Source organism: Delphinus delphis, chromosome 16 (genome assembly GCF_949987515.2).
Source record: "Delphinus delphis chromosome 16, mDelDel1.2, whole genome shotgun sequence".
NCBI classification, from domain to species: Eukaryota; Metazoa; Chordata; class Mammalia; order Artiodactyla; family Delphinidae; genus Delphinus; species Delphinus delphis.
The window spans coordinates 39,035,434-39,050,554 of record NC_082698.1 but is presented as its reverse complement, the minus strand read 5'-3'; positions in this window follow the sequence as shown (position 1 = coordinate 39,050,554).

Below are 15,121 nucleotides of genomic sequence, written 5' to 3'. Positions count from 1 at the left end.
CCTATGGGAATTCTTTAATTCCATGGCAAAATGTCTAAACTAAATGAGACTTTTTTTCCCTATAGATCTATTATAGGGTGCAGGAGCCCAAGAGTTTATGTCTAAAAATATATCAGGAGCAATGTATAGGGGACATCATTAGACAACTGCTAAGCAGAGTTATGTTTTAAGGCTCATTTGAGGCTTAAATGGGGTTTACTTAATCTCTTTGAGCAGCACAAAGTAGAGAAGATTCTTCTTCATTTGTAGAAAGCTTGTCTACATGTAAAAAGGATAAAAGAAACTAAAGCATTTTTCCCCCAAAATAAAAAACAGCAGTTCAACCAAAAAAAAAGTCAGGTTTCTTTGGGTTTTTTTTAACAAAAGTGAAGTTTCTTCCACTGTTACGTAAATATTTTTCATTATTTAAGCTATCATATCTACATGCCACTACAGGATATATCCATGTTACATTTTCATTTTAAATGGAATTCTTGTGATACAAAATATATTCCTTGATGAATCCCATAGTGAGAGTCAGGAATCTGTTGTAATAAATGCAAAGAAACTAAACAGCTGGGAAGATATGACTATTACAATTGACTTACACTTTAAAAGGTATTTAAGGTGTAAGAACATATTTGGTTGTATTAGCCTATACGATGAAAAAGTAAAATTGCCCTTAAATACTTTATAATTGTATATGCAAAATCCAGAATTCTAGGCTTTTCCCTTCCATTTTTAAAGTCAAAATAAATATTTTAAGCAAGTTTTTCAATGCTGTTCTTGACGGTTTAAATCCTGAGGGACCCTGGTTTTCTATCTCAACCTTTTGAGTGATTCCAATATTTTCTTAAATATCTTTTGCATTGTATTTGGTAAATGCTGGAAATAAATTTTACATAAATAATCAAGGTTTTGTAGTTTCATTTCAACAGACAGGTTTTACTATATGTCTTATAGTAAACTTAATTGGCTAAGTTATAATATCACAGATCAGGCACAAGTCTACTTCCTGCTATTAGGCCACCACAAATTTGGAATGGAGTGGAACTGCATATGTTGAGCTCTCCCACTAAATTTCTGGGATGAAGTCTTGATGTTAGATGCTGAAGCACAGAACAATGCAATTTTGAAGGAACTTAATTTATACACTAGAATTCCATAGTCAACTCACAACCTACTTTCAGCAGTCTCTCTTTGTTGTAGCTCTGATGGAAGCAAAGTTCCACCAGTAGCCAGACCCACCTGTGGCATATTGATGCTCTTCAATTTTGCATGCAACTCTCATGACTGAGAATAAATATTATCACACCTTCCTTAATGGAATCTCAGAATCACTTAATAAGACATTCAGTAATTCAGCTTTATCATAATACTGGCCATTAAAAAAAATAAAGCCTTTAGAATTTATTATCCTACACTAAAAACATAATTAGCCTCAAAAGAACTCTGGTAATTTCGTCATCCAGCTGCCCATTCCACTGGTGCTACATTTCCTGCAGGAGTCCTAAGTTTGAAATTTTCTTCTGCCATTTCATGTACATGTCTTGAACAGCAAAAACCAAAACCAAAAACAAACAAAACATAGATGAGCTATGTTTTGGGTCATGGAAGCCTCCCCTTGCAGAAAATTGCTAGAACAAGTAACCCTAAGAATCTAGATATGAAGGTTACTATTACTGGTAAACATACTGGCTTGCTCAAAACTGTTGTTCTTAATCAAGACCGCAAGAAAAATAACTAACTTCCTGGAGCTCTTAATGCACGACAGGCACTGTTCATGTAACCCTACGAGTTGGACATTATTATTATTTTCATTTATATTTGACAAAAGGGAGGCAGAGGATCTCCCACCCAATGAATATCAAAGCCTGGATTCAAATAAAGACCATCTGATGCAGAGCTCAATCCCATATCCCTGCCCTTCATTGCCTTCTGCAGGACTTCCAAGGGTTGCTAATGCCTTGTTCTGGATCCCGAGATATAAAACATTACTTAACATTAACTAGCCTGACTTTGGGGTTGGATATGTGGAAAGAGGAGAAATTTGGAAAATCCTAAAAGAGCAGGAAAAGATTTTTTAAAAGTTCCTTTTCCCCAAACTGTCTCCACTTCAGCCCCATTTCATCTTGATTTAGGGTTACCAACTTGCACCCATTTGCCTGGGCCTGTCCTGGTTTTCATATTAAAATTGCTTGGGACTGTCCTAGTTTTTAAACTGAAGTCCTAAGTACCCCTTGGTCCTGGGCAAACCAGGATGGTTGGTCGCCCTATATAATTCAGGATTGCAGAACAGAACCTCTCTATTTTATATTTTCACATTTTGTGTTCAAAGTTACTGACAGAAAAGTAAAACCAAGGAAGATCTGTAATAATAATACCTATTATTTTAAGCACATTACAAACCCACTTATGCATTTGTTTGTGTGAATGTGTTTTAGGAAAGCAATCATCCCATTTCCATGCATAATACACCACAGGAATTGTCTTTGGACTGTAAGGGGAGATGAGTCAGACAATAGAATTTTAATTATACTTTGATAAATTAGACAAGGATTCAAGTCTCTCTTTTTGGTTTATCTTTCTTATAAAAATCTAGAATTTAGACAGATTGGCTTCCTATAGATTAAGCACAACAATTCAAGCTCCTGCTAGTTGATTAAGTCCTATAAAATTAGATTATTCTTACTACTGTGTTGGTGGCTAGATGTGGCCACCAGGAATGCATAATTAAATGAATGTAAGTAAAAATTCTAATGGTTGAGTTGTTTAGAAGTCATACTACTGAAATGATAAGTTCTGGATGGAAAAGGAAAAAGAAAACCATAAAACGTTAATGATGAAAAACTTACTGCAGAGACTTGGAAAGTAATAGTGCATTGTACCATACTTGCTAATGTGCTTAGAGTTTAATACCGAGTTAGTGTCATAGTTAATATTACTTGAAATGAATTCTTATATTCCACTGCTTAAGATGATGGTAAGTTATTATTGGACCCCAGCCTAAACTAGTGTGCATGGAAATCCATGCACTATCTACCAAGAAGACAATTGCTTTGTACTCTTTACTCAGCTGACCATTTCCAAAGACCAAAAGAAATAAAAGTTTTTTAAGAAGAAAAGTATTAAGTTTTCCATGGTTCTTTCATAAATGGAAACATTTTTAATGCATAAAACGGCATTTAAAATGCTTTCTTCTCAAAATATTTTACTGCATTTTAAGTCCAGTGAATATATGCATGAGAATGCAACATAATATCTCCTGTATCTGATTAATAAATTAGTTTCTCAATTCCATTTCAGTGATTTTTCTGGCATATTAAATGTACATCATTTCCTAACTCAATGCATCAATATTTCCCACAAAATATTCAAAAATATTTGCAAAAGTTATTTTGCATTTGAAAACATATTTGACAGCATGTGACTCAGAGGAGAATAGCTCTGAGTCAACGATATTTTTATTGTCGCTTTTATTTTAAATAGCATTTAGCAGCTGATATAACTTGGTCATTTTCTTCCCACTTGTTTTTTAATCAAAATTTAAAGTAAAAGTGAAAAACCATACTTTGCTAGCGAACTTATTAAAATTAGTAAGGTGGGAAAGTACTTAAGATGTAAGAAAAACAATAAAACAGAAGTTTGAGTGAATCGGGGTTTTATCAGTGAATAACTTGAATGAACTGGGCAAGAGAAAAATGGCAAGACCTTTGTTTCGACTGTGAGAATGTCAGAGATTTGGAGGAGAGGGGAAGCTGCAGTCAAAAAGATACAGTAGGGACACATATAGAAATCTTCACTCTCATGAACTTAACTAGCTTCAAATTAAGGAAACTCTTGATATTTGACTTTTATATAATCATGAGATGGAAATCCAGAAGTCCATCTCTAATGATAGGCAAATGAAGTCGTAGGCTGGTAAAACAAATAGATATCATTCCAGGGCCAAAATTTGGTACCTGATATTAATGAAAGCATTACCCTTGGAACAAGGATGCATACACTATTTGCTATGTATTTGTAACCACATGTAAAATTATCAGTCATTTTGCCCAATGTATATTTCCAGAAAAGAATAATTTCTCCCTTGTCCAGACTAGATTTTTTAAAATTCATTTTTCAAAGCACAGACTGGTAGGTAAGAATACTTTAAATATTAGTTGTTCAAATTTAAACTTAACAGACAAACATGCAAACACCTATACAATAAATAAGTTGCCCAAAACAGCAATATGTAAAGTATCATATGGTTTTAATGCCCCATACAAATAGATAAAAAATAGGGATTTCTACACTTTTGTTGGTATTAAGCAGAAGAATTAGTGTCTGTTTGAGTCATTACAATATGTAAGAATGTCTTTATTCAAGAATCAGAGTTAAAGGAGTTATTATGAAAAATTCATCTAAGTTTTTCATAGAATATAGTACAGTCAAAATTCTATCTTCCTTAGAAAAGCATCTATGTTAAATACCAATTCTAAGTGGAAAAAATGACAGGGTAACCTTCAAAAATTTAGTTGTGGAAGGTTAAAAGCAATTGCTGCTGTTAGGCACATAGAGAATTTGGTGAAAACTGCTCGTTTCCACTTTGCAGTGTCCACTGGTCAGACCCTCTCTCAGTACCCAGCAAGTAACTCTCAGCTGTCACAGAACTGAAACTCACCTACGGTAGCAGCATTTCCACACATGGCCCATTATTTCAGTTACTTTATGCCCCTCTCACAGGCACTCCCAAAATACAAAGAACTGAAGGACTGACGACAACATCTGCCATGGTTTGACACCCCACCCTTCCTCACCTCCTAAACAAACAAAGCAAAGGTCTTATTCTCTACTAGTAATGGATATCACAGAATTTTGAGCTGGAATGTACCAGACAGATTATGTAATTCAACCTCCTCATTTCAAATTTCAGGCAAGTTAAAGGCCAAGGAAGTTAAATGACTCACCCAAGGCAGAGTTTAAAACCCAAGTCTCCTAATTCTCAGCATAGTGTTCTGAAAGTTATAATATGCATTCACTGGCCAATTTATTTATACTGTACATAGAAGCCTGATTCAATTCACATGAAAATCCTCTTATCTCTTAAAAATTAATAGTTGTTAAAGTCAATTCAGAACACTTTAATTTGCTGCAGAGAACAAAATATAATAAAATGTCTTTGAAATGTCTAATTAGTTCTAGTATGCTTCTCGATATACTCAAACCATATGGAACTTTTGTTGCTACTTTGGGGATCTACATTACATGAAGGAGAGGGAGAGGGGGAGAGAGAGAGAGAGAGAGAGAGAGAGGGGGAGAGAGAGAGAGAGAGAGAGAGAGAGAGAGAGAGTGTGTGTGTGTGTGTGTGTGTGTGTGTGTTCACACGTGCCTCACAGGTATGAAATATAAACCACACTCTCCAAATCAACCCTCGTTTATGTCAAAGTAAAGGTAGATACGTGAGGTGGATGCATTTTTTGCATCCACCTTATTTAACAAAGATCTATATGGGGAAATAGAGTAAACCATCTCTCTTTTTCTCTTTCCAGACACACAACTCAGGTGTCCTCACATTACGGGGTTTTAAAAGTCCTTAAAATACGAAAGACATCATTACCAAGAAAGAGAAAATTTGTCTGCAATTCACAGAAATTAAAAGGTAACACCTAAACTGTGAACTCTCTGAATTCAAACAGTGACACTTGTTTGAGTTCCTCAAATCATATAATTGGTCTGAGACCATTTGACATTTTTAATGATCAATGACATTTTGACCATTTAACTTTAGAATATGCCAAAATGTGACTTTATTCATTTAGTATGTTCTACTGGAGTACCCTACAAAACTTTTGCAAAGGAAAAAACACAAAGACAGTAAAGATGTATTTTAAAATGCATTGAAATACATAGCACTTAAAATTTGTATTACATTAATATTTTCAAATAAAATAATTTTGTACTTTAATATTCTAAGTATATGATATTTTAATCACTAATCTACAAGCAAATTATTAACACATTACATAATTTTCATATTCTGGAATGAGGGAATAGCCAATTGTGAGAAATTGGAATAACTGATGAAGAAAACACAAATAACCAAGAAAAAGCATATGGTAACAGCTGGTAAAAAAGCTCAACTCAGTGGTCAATGGACAGCTTTGTTAGCAACCCAGTAACTCTAACTGAGAGCCCTCACCCATCAGAACATATACTACAACCCAGTATTTCCTCAAAATATGAACTAAAAGAATACTAGTTCCTTCAAATGGTTATTAGTATAACTAAAAAGGGTTCCATGGCCAAAAATGTTTGGGAGACACTGAAAAAATTCAATGAAACAGATTTCTCTCTATTATTTTTTCAGAATTTTTAATTTTCCCATGTGTACCGTTAATCTCCAAAATAAATATATAGTAAATATATACAGTTGATTTAAACAACTAGACTTTCTCTGTTCTAATACTTTAAGTGATGACCCTGAATGTATATGGTATTTAATGTTTAAAGATAAATTAGACAATTTATTAAAAGCTACAAGCACCTTTCCCATTTGTGGAATTCCTTATCAGTATTCACATATACAGCAGTATCAGGGACATGGATATACAGTTCTGGAACCACCAACAGTACTGCCAACCACCAGTATCTCCCCTTTAAAACCACAACTTACCCAGCCTGTCACCACAGCCAATGACATGACAGAAAACCACGAGCATAGGACAAATTTGGGGCTTACAGGAACGACTGACATTGCCATTTGACCCACAGTCACATTTCCTCTCTTAAAAATGAGGCTGGGTCATAGGATTATTGCTCAGGTTGGAAAATAGTCAAGGGAAAATTGCAATGGGACTGCAATCAGGAGAGCAATTGATTAATAATGAATTACGTAAGTGTGAAACTAACCTTTTCGTTATCATAAATCTCCAGGCACCGAGCAATTTCATTTTAACGTTTTAGAACTTTTCCACTGTTCATTCTCTTCCTGCCTGGAAAATCCTTCTCCTATCCCCTTTCACTACCCGAAAATCCCAATCCCGCTGCTTCCCGATCACCACGTTCCATCTCTTGAGTCAGTAACTCAACTAACTCAATCTTCTGTTCTTTTCTCAAATATCACTTCTTCTGATAACCCTTCTGAATCATCTCTATAATATTTCCCTTATAATAGCACTTGCATCATTTCTAATTATATATTATTTGCAAGGATATTTGTTAAATAGCTACCTTATCCATTAGACTGTAAACTCCAAGAAAGCAAGGAACTCTATTTTGTCCACCAACACTCAGAACAAGGAGGCCCTTCCTACATGTTTGTCAACTGCATTGAATGGACAAAGGTAGGACTAAATGAATGAATTCAGCAAATATTTATTTAGTATTTACAACACACCACCATCAATAAACAGAAAAATTGTCCCTCTCTCCACCAAGAGATCCAACCAACAAGCTGAACTAAGTATCCTTTGATGCAATGCGAAGATGGGCTTCAGAGTTTGCACCCCTCACTAGGGTGTCATTCAGAAATGCACGTATCATAAGCCTCAGAAACTTCAGTATAATTACCCTTGAGGAGCAGCTGTCCTAAATCTGAAGTCTCAATCAGGAATTCTGCAAGTCAAGTGTTTGTCTGGGTTCTAAATAGCACTGATTTTCTACGCTCTTCCTGCAAAGATTTGTGATATCCGTTGCCCTTGGACAGGAAGTTCAAATTTGGTTCTAACCACTTAAAATAATCAACTTAGGTAAAACCTTTGAAACTAGAATATTATGACCAAAATTAGCCTGGAATATGTGCGTGTGTGCACATACACAGGCGTGTATAGATGTGTATGTGATATATGGGGTGTGTGTGTGTGTGTATATATATATAACCAATATTAATGTAGTAAGTGCAGCTTAAAAGTGAAAACAGGTAATGAATTTCTCTATAACACGGTAGCAAAAGGCGACATGAAAAATATGATATGGTGATTCTTCCGAAAGTTGATACTTTGGCTCTCTATAATTCTGCATGTTCTGTGTGGAATAAATCAAATCAATCAGAGGCTTAGTTTAAATATGTGTTTTCCTTCTGCAGGAAAAAATAAAAACATTTACATCACTCTTTTAACCACGTATTTGCCTGATTAAGACCCGTAACTGTGCTTTCTACCTCCACCTTGAAATATTTCTAGGAAATGATATTTTTTGATACCCAAACACCTTTTCAAATTACACCTCACAAGCAACTCTCTTAATGCACTTTTAAATTGCTGTAATCTCAGAGTCTTGCTTACTTGAGGCTTATAATATATTGTCTTCAAGGTTCAGTGTTCTTTCATATAACACTGGCAGCATCTATAGCATCAGCAATTCTGTAATTTTTTTCCTTTGTTTCTTCACAAATTCTAGCTACTCCTTCAAAAAGCTGACTGCTTTATTTGGATTTGGCCTGTTTTTACTAGTCCTTCTTAATACCTACATCTTTTTAGAAAACTCAGTTGATATTATTTTGAAAGCAGATGCTTCCAGTTAAAGTACTTGTAATCACCCTATGCAGTGATTATTAACCAAGACTTACGTTCTGTCTGATCACCTCATTTACAATGGCTTTGGAAGTTCAGATTGAAATGAAGCTCAAAAAGCAAATTTATCTCTAATAATACTTTTAATTCAATAACTTAATTCTTAAAGTGATATACTCACCTCCCTCGCCTCTCTCTTGTTCTTTCTTTTGCTCTTTCTATAGAATATCAGGAGAGGCCCTTCAAACAAAAGCATAAGCTGAATACCACAATTAACTAGCCAAGCGCTGAAGTGCTAACCTTTGGGTGTTAGCAATAATCTAAATGTTAAATTGCTTTCCAACTGAACCAAAAGACAGGAGTATAGAGTTTGTTAATGCAAAAAAAAAAAGGAATATTGCTCTGGTAGATGTTTCCTATAAGTTAAAAAAATCAGCAAGAAGGTTTCCTAAGTTCTTCAAATTTATTTCACTGGAATATAGGTGTTGTGATAAAGCTAATTTTTGTCAAAGTTACAGAAATCTAAGCCCAAACTTTTCCTATGAGAAAACAAAAGGAGACCCCTAGCTATGGAAGAGAGTCTAACCTGGAGATACGGATTTCAAAGCTTTGCACACATATCCCTCACAAATCTATATAAGTGAAGCTTTGCGCTGCGATAGTATAATGCTGCTTCAGGGTTGAAATGGAAATCTAAGTTTCTGATTTGCAACTGTCTGAAACTTCTGGATCTTCAATAAAAGCTGTGTTAATAACTGTTTGAATGTAAGAACTCTTTTGACATTGCATCATTTATTTCTAGTGGGTCTTATTTATATTTTTTTCTTAAGAAATAGGAGTCTCGTGGTGTTGCAGTTATCAATAGACATAATCCTTTTGGAAGTATTTCCCAAGAGGAAAAAATATCTGTAATTAACAGTAATTAAGCTCTATAAAAGAAAAATATCTTATTGAGATATGTATGCCTTACCTCTCTCTATATAAAAAAAGCATTCTTTATTCAGATAAATGTAATATTTTTTAGAAAATGGTTTCTAATTGAGATTTAAATTTGTCACTTTCTAAAAGTGCAAGGTTAAGAAAAGTATTACATGAAAGTGAAATTTATACTTCTACTTTACATGGATTATTTTATTTTAAACACGCTTCCATAAATAGTGTACAGCTTCAGCGAACAGTACATTCTTCAAATTTTTCTCTCAGCTATTAAACACTAATTTCTAACGGCTAAAATACAGAACTAAAGGTACAATTGCACCCTCTACTGTTCACATTTTCTATTCCATATGAGCAGAGCACTGTATATGTTTAACATATTCATTATAAAAGTAAATCATATTGTCAGGTAAATCACATTGGCTTCCTTTGACATTAATTAGCAGACCCTCAAATAAGCTCTATTTGTTAGAATTTCTTTACTAATACAAATGGAAACTTGACATTTATACAGTTACTGGAACTAAACTAATTTAGAAAATAATGACTCTTAGCAAGACACTTGAAATGTGAAGTATTCATTAACTTCCTGACAATAAATGGCAATGTTGATCACCTTTTAACATTAGTCTTAACAAGGAAAAATATCGTCATAAGAGCCAACAATTGGCACACTCTTAACAGTATATAAAGTGTACCCAATTTTTTTCAAGTTAGAATTTAAATAAATATTAATGTTTCTCTAAAAGTGCACATTGACATTCTAAAATATTAGTTTTGAGACCCTCCTATCAAAATTATCAAAATTTAAAATACTACCATGAATCAAAATTAATAGCCTATTTGTTCTGTTCTTTTAAACCTTTCATGTTTCAATTAGATACTAGTTGTCTGATATTTATTAAAAGCTTTTATCAACTCTTCTTCTAGTGATAAAGAATTAGCTTGTTGCTGACCAACCCTCCCACCAAGAATAACTACAAAAGCTGGGCAAAAAAAAAGAAAATGTTTAAGGCACTGGAAAATTTCCAAGCAGTAAGGAATTGAAGGGCTAATATCTCAGAGGAAAAAAGTGCTCAAGCCAACATTCATTGGTAAATTGGTAAATTTCGAGGCATTTACCAATTGCAAAACACTCCTAAGAAGATAAATAATAGTACAGATGAGAAGCTGAGGCTAAGAAGTCCAACAAAGGTTCTAAAAGTCTCATGGAGCTGAAGGGACAAAAACTGGAGTCCAAGCCCAACCATTTCAAAACCATAAGGCTAAATCTTAACTGACTCATCAAGATGGAAACTCATCTTCAAATCTTCTCAGTCCATAACTGGACTAAGGTGACATGCCCCTCATCAGCCTGCCTGTCAAGAGCAAAAGTAAATCATCACTGGAGGAAGATCACATCACCCAGAACCTCAAATTATCTCTATGATTTTTTTTTTTTTTTTTTGCGGTACGCGGGCCTCTCACTGTTGTGGCCTCTCCCGTTGTGGAGCACAGGCTCCGGACGCGCAGGCTCAGCGGCCATGGCTCATGGGCCCAGCCGCTCCGCAGCATGTGGGATCTTCCCTGAACAGGGCATGAACCCGTGTCCCCTGCATCAGCAGGCGGACTCTCAACCACTGCGCCACCAGGGAAGCCCTATCTCTATGATTTTTCATGTACAATATCCAGAATTCAATCAAAAACAGCTTGGTATACAGAGACAATACCACATAACCTAAAGCTATGAAAAAAACAAAAGCAGACTGATGGGAGATCCTGGTGTTGGAATTATCTGATATGGACTTTGAAATAATTGTGATAAATATGCCTTAGAAATATGACGGAAATGTTGGTAACTTTAACAGAAAACTGAAAACTATGAAAGAAATTTTAGAACTGAAAAAAAGAGTAACTAAATTTTCATAATTCTGCACTAACATTTAACAACAGGAGTCAGAATTAGTAAATAAGAAGAAAAGTCCAAAGAAAATAGCTAGATTAAATAGAGAAAATGAATAAAATACAGAAAAAAATGATATGAGATGCAGGGGCATAGGGAAAAGGTCTAATCTATATATAATAAGAGTCCCAAAAAGAGAGGAAAGAGAGAATAGGGCAGAAGCAATATTTGAAGAAATAATGGCTATGAATTTTCCAAAACTGATTAAAGCTATATCAAGCCATGATGTTAAGAGGCACAGTAAACCACCAGCATAATAAACACAAAGAGACACACAAACACACACACCTCTAGATATATCATTGTAAAACTACTTATAATCATAATAAAATAATAAAGAGAAAACTCTTAAGAGCAGACAGAGAAAAATACTCATCCCATGCAAAGGAACAACAATAAGATGACAGTTGATTTTTCCATTGAAACAATGAAAGCCTCAGGGCAATGGAATGGTAGTCACCAGGGGTTAGAAGAAAACAAAACTGCCAACCTAGAATTTTATACTTGACAAAAGTATCTTTTGAAAATAAAAGCAAGTAAATACATTGTCAGAGAAACAAAAACCAGAGAATTTGTCACCAACACATTCACACTAAAGATGACACTAAAAAACATTCTTCAGGAAGAAAGAAAATAAAATCAGATGAAATTAGATGAAAGCATGAAGATAGAAGGAAAAAATAAGTATAAGAATAAATATGTTAAATCTATACGAATGATTACTGTACAAAACAATAATAACATCTGACAACAATAATATGAGAGATAGGAGACCAATAGAGTTAACAGTGTTGTTAGGTCATCGTACTGCCTGAGAAGTAATAAAAGCATTAATTTAACTTTAATTTTGCTAGTTCAAGGATGCATTGCATGTTGTAATTTATAGAGTAACTACTAAAAGAAATAAAATGCATAAATGAAATATTGATGATAGAAAACAGAATAATAAAAATAATTTATTAATTCAAGTATAGGCAAAAAAGAGAGAAAAACTTAAATAGAAAAGGAAACACAGTAGAACACAAATAGATTTAAGTTAAAATGTACCAGTTACTAAACTAATGTAAACATTAAATACTCCAAATACGAGACAGACTGTTTGCATGAACTTAAAAATAAAACAAGTATATACACATTACAAGAAACAATTTTTATATAGGAAAACAGAATGGTTTAGAGTAAAAAAGGTGTACAAACTAAACACAAACTGAAAAAAAAGCTGATGTAGCCCTATTAATACCAAAGAAAATTTTAAGAAAATAAGTATTACTAGAGATAAAGAGGAACATGTCACAATAATAAAAGGATTGATTTATCATGAAGGAACTATAATTCTAAATTTATATGCACTTAATAACAGCCTCAAAACATGTGAAGTAAAAATTCCTAGTGCTAAGAGGAGATATACACAAATTCTCAATCCTATTAGATGATTTCAACTTATTGCTCTCAATAACTGATAGAAAAGGAGATAGAAAATTAATCAGGATATAGATAATTTGAACAATATATTTAAAGAAAATTAATCAGGATATAGATGATTTGAACAACATATTTAACAAACTTAATTGCAATACGTAGAACACTCACTCCAAAATTACAGAACACATTATTTTCTAGTGCATAAGCAATTTTTATTAAAATTGACCATATTCCAGGCCATAAAACAAGTTTCAACAAACTTCAAAGGACTGAAATCATGTACTCTTATTGTAGTGGAATTCAGGTAGAAATCAAAAACAATAATTGTCTCAGATACAGAAAAGGATTTGATAAAATTCAATATCCATTTATGATTTTTAAATAATCTTGCAAAGTTTGACAAAGAAGGGTACTTATCTGATGGAGGATATCTACCAGAAAAATCTACAAGAAACTTCATCATATACTGGTGAAATATTGAAAGAGTTCCCCCTCACATCACAAAAAGAAATGATGCCCATTATCAGTCCTCTTATTCAACATCATAAACGAGGTCCTGGCCACTGAAGTAAGGTAAGGAAGAGTAATAAAATGCATAAAGATTAGGAAAGAATATTACATACTCAAGTACGTAGAATTCCAGACAAATAGAATAAGTGACTTTAGCAAGGTCAGTGTATAAAAAGTTAATGTTAGGGCTTCCCTGGTGGCACAGTGGTTGAGGGTCCTCCTGCCAATGCAGGGGATGCGGGTCCGTGCCCCGGTCCAGGAGGGTCCCACTTGCCGCGGAGCGGCTGGGCCCGTGAGCCATGGCCGCTGGGCCTGTGCTCCGCAACGGGAGAGGCCGCAACGGTGAGAGGCCCGCGTACCACCCAAAAAAAAAAAAAAAAAGTTAATGTTAAAAATTAATAATATTTTTCTATACCAGCAATAAGCAAAGAAACATTTTTTCAAAATGATACCATTTTTAATATCTGCAAAATACAACATATATCTAGGAATGCAATTAATGAAATATTTAAATGATTTCTACACACAATTCAACAAATTATTGAGAGAAAATTAAAGAAGGAATAAATAAATGGAAAGTTATGCCATGTTCCTAAATTAGAAGACTCAAAATTGTAAAAGTGTCAATTCTCTCTAGGTAGATTCAAAGTTTCAGTTCAATCTCAAAATTTTAACTTTTTCTGTGGAAACTCCCAAATTTATAAGGAATTACATAACAATAAGAACAGCAAAGAGTATTGAAAAAGAACAAATTTGGAGGACATACACTACTGCATATCAAGAGTTACTATAAAGCCACATAATTGAGAGTGTGGTAGTGGTGCAGAGATAAACAAATGGTTCAACAGACTAGGATATAGAGTCCTGAAATAAACCTACGTATTTTTGCCATTTGATTTACAACAAATGTGTCATTACACAAATGATAGTCTTTTCAATAAATAGAGTTGTATTAATCAACTATCCATATGAAAAAAATGAATCTTGTACCCTTCCTGATACCACACACAGTAATTCAATTCCAGGTGGTTTGTAGATCTAAATGTGAAAGATAAAATACAAAGCTTCTAAAAGATAACATAGAAAAGCATATTCATCAACTTAGACTAGGAGAGGATGTCTTAAGATGCAAAAAGCGCTTACCACAAGGAAAAAATTTCATGAAATGAACCATATTAAAACTAGGCAATTCTTTTGACCAAAAGACACCATTAAGGTGGATACATGTCATTATACATTTGTCAAAACCCACAGAATGCACAACGCCAAGAATGAACTCTAATGTAAATTATGGACTTTGGGTGATAATGATGTGTCAGTGTAGGCTCATCAGTTGTAACAAATGCACTACTCTGGTGCAGGATTTTGATAGTAGGGGAGGCTGTGTAAATGTGAGGGCAAGGGGTGTATAGGAAATCTCTGTACCTTCCACTCAATTTTGCTGTGAACCTAAAAGTGCTCTAAAAAATAAATTTTATTTTAAAAATAAGACACTATTAAGAGAGTTAAAAGGCAAACTACAAAATAGGAAAAGATATCTGCAAAATATATTTAATCAGCAAAAAGTTTATACTCAGACTACCTCTGGAATTCCTAAAATTCAGAAGACAGATAATCCCATAGAGAAATTGGCAAAAAAACTTGAAAATTTCAAGTATTTTGACAAAATAGGTTATCCAAATAGCGAATAAACATATGAAAAATTGCTCAATTTCATTAATTCACAGGGAAATGTAAATTAAATTCAATGAGGTATCACTACATACCTACCCAAATGGCTAAAATTGAAAAAAAAAATCACAACAAATGTTAGAGAGTTTGTAAAATAATGAAAAGT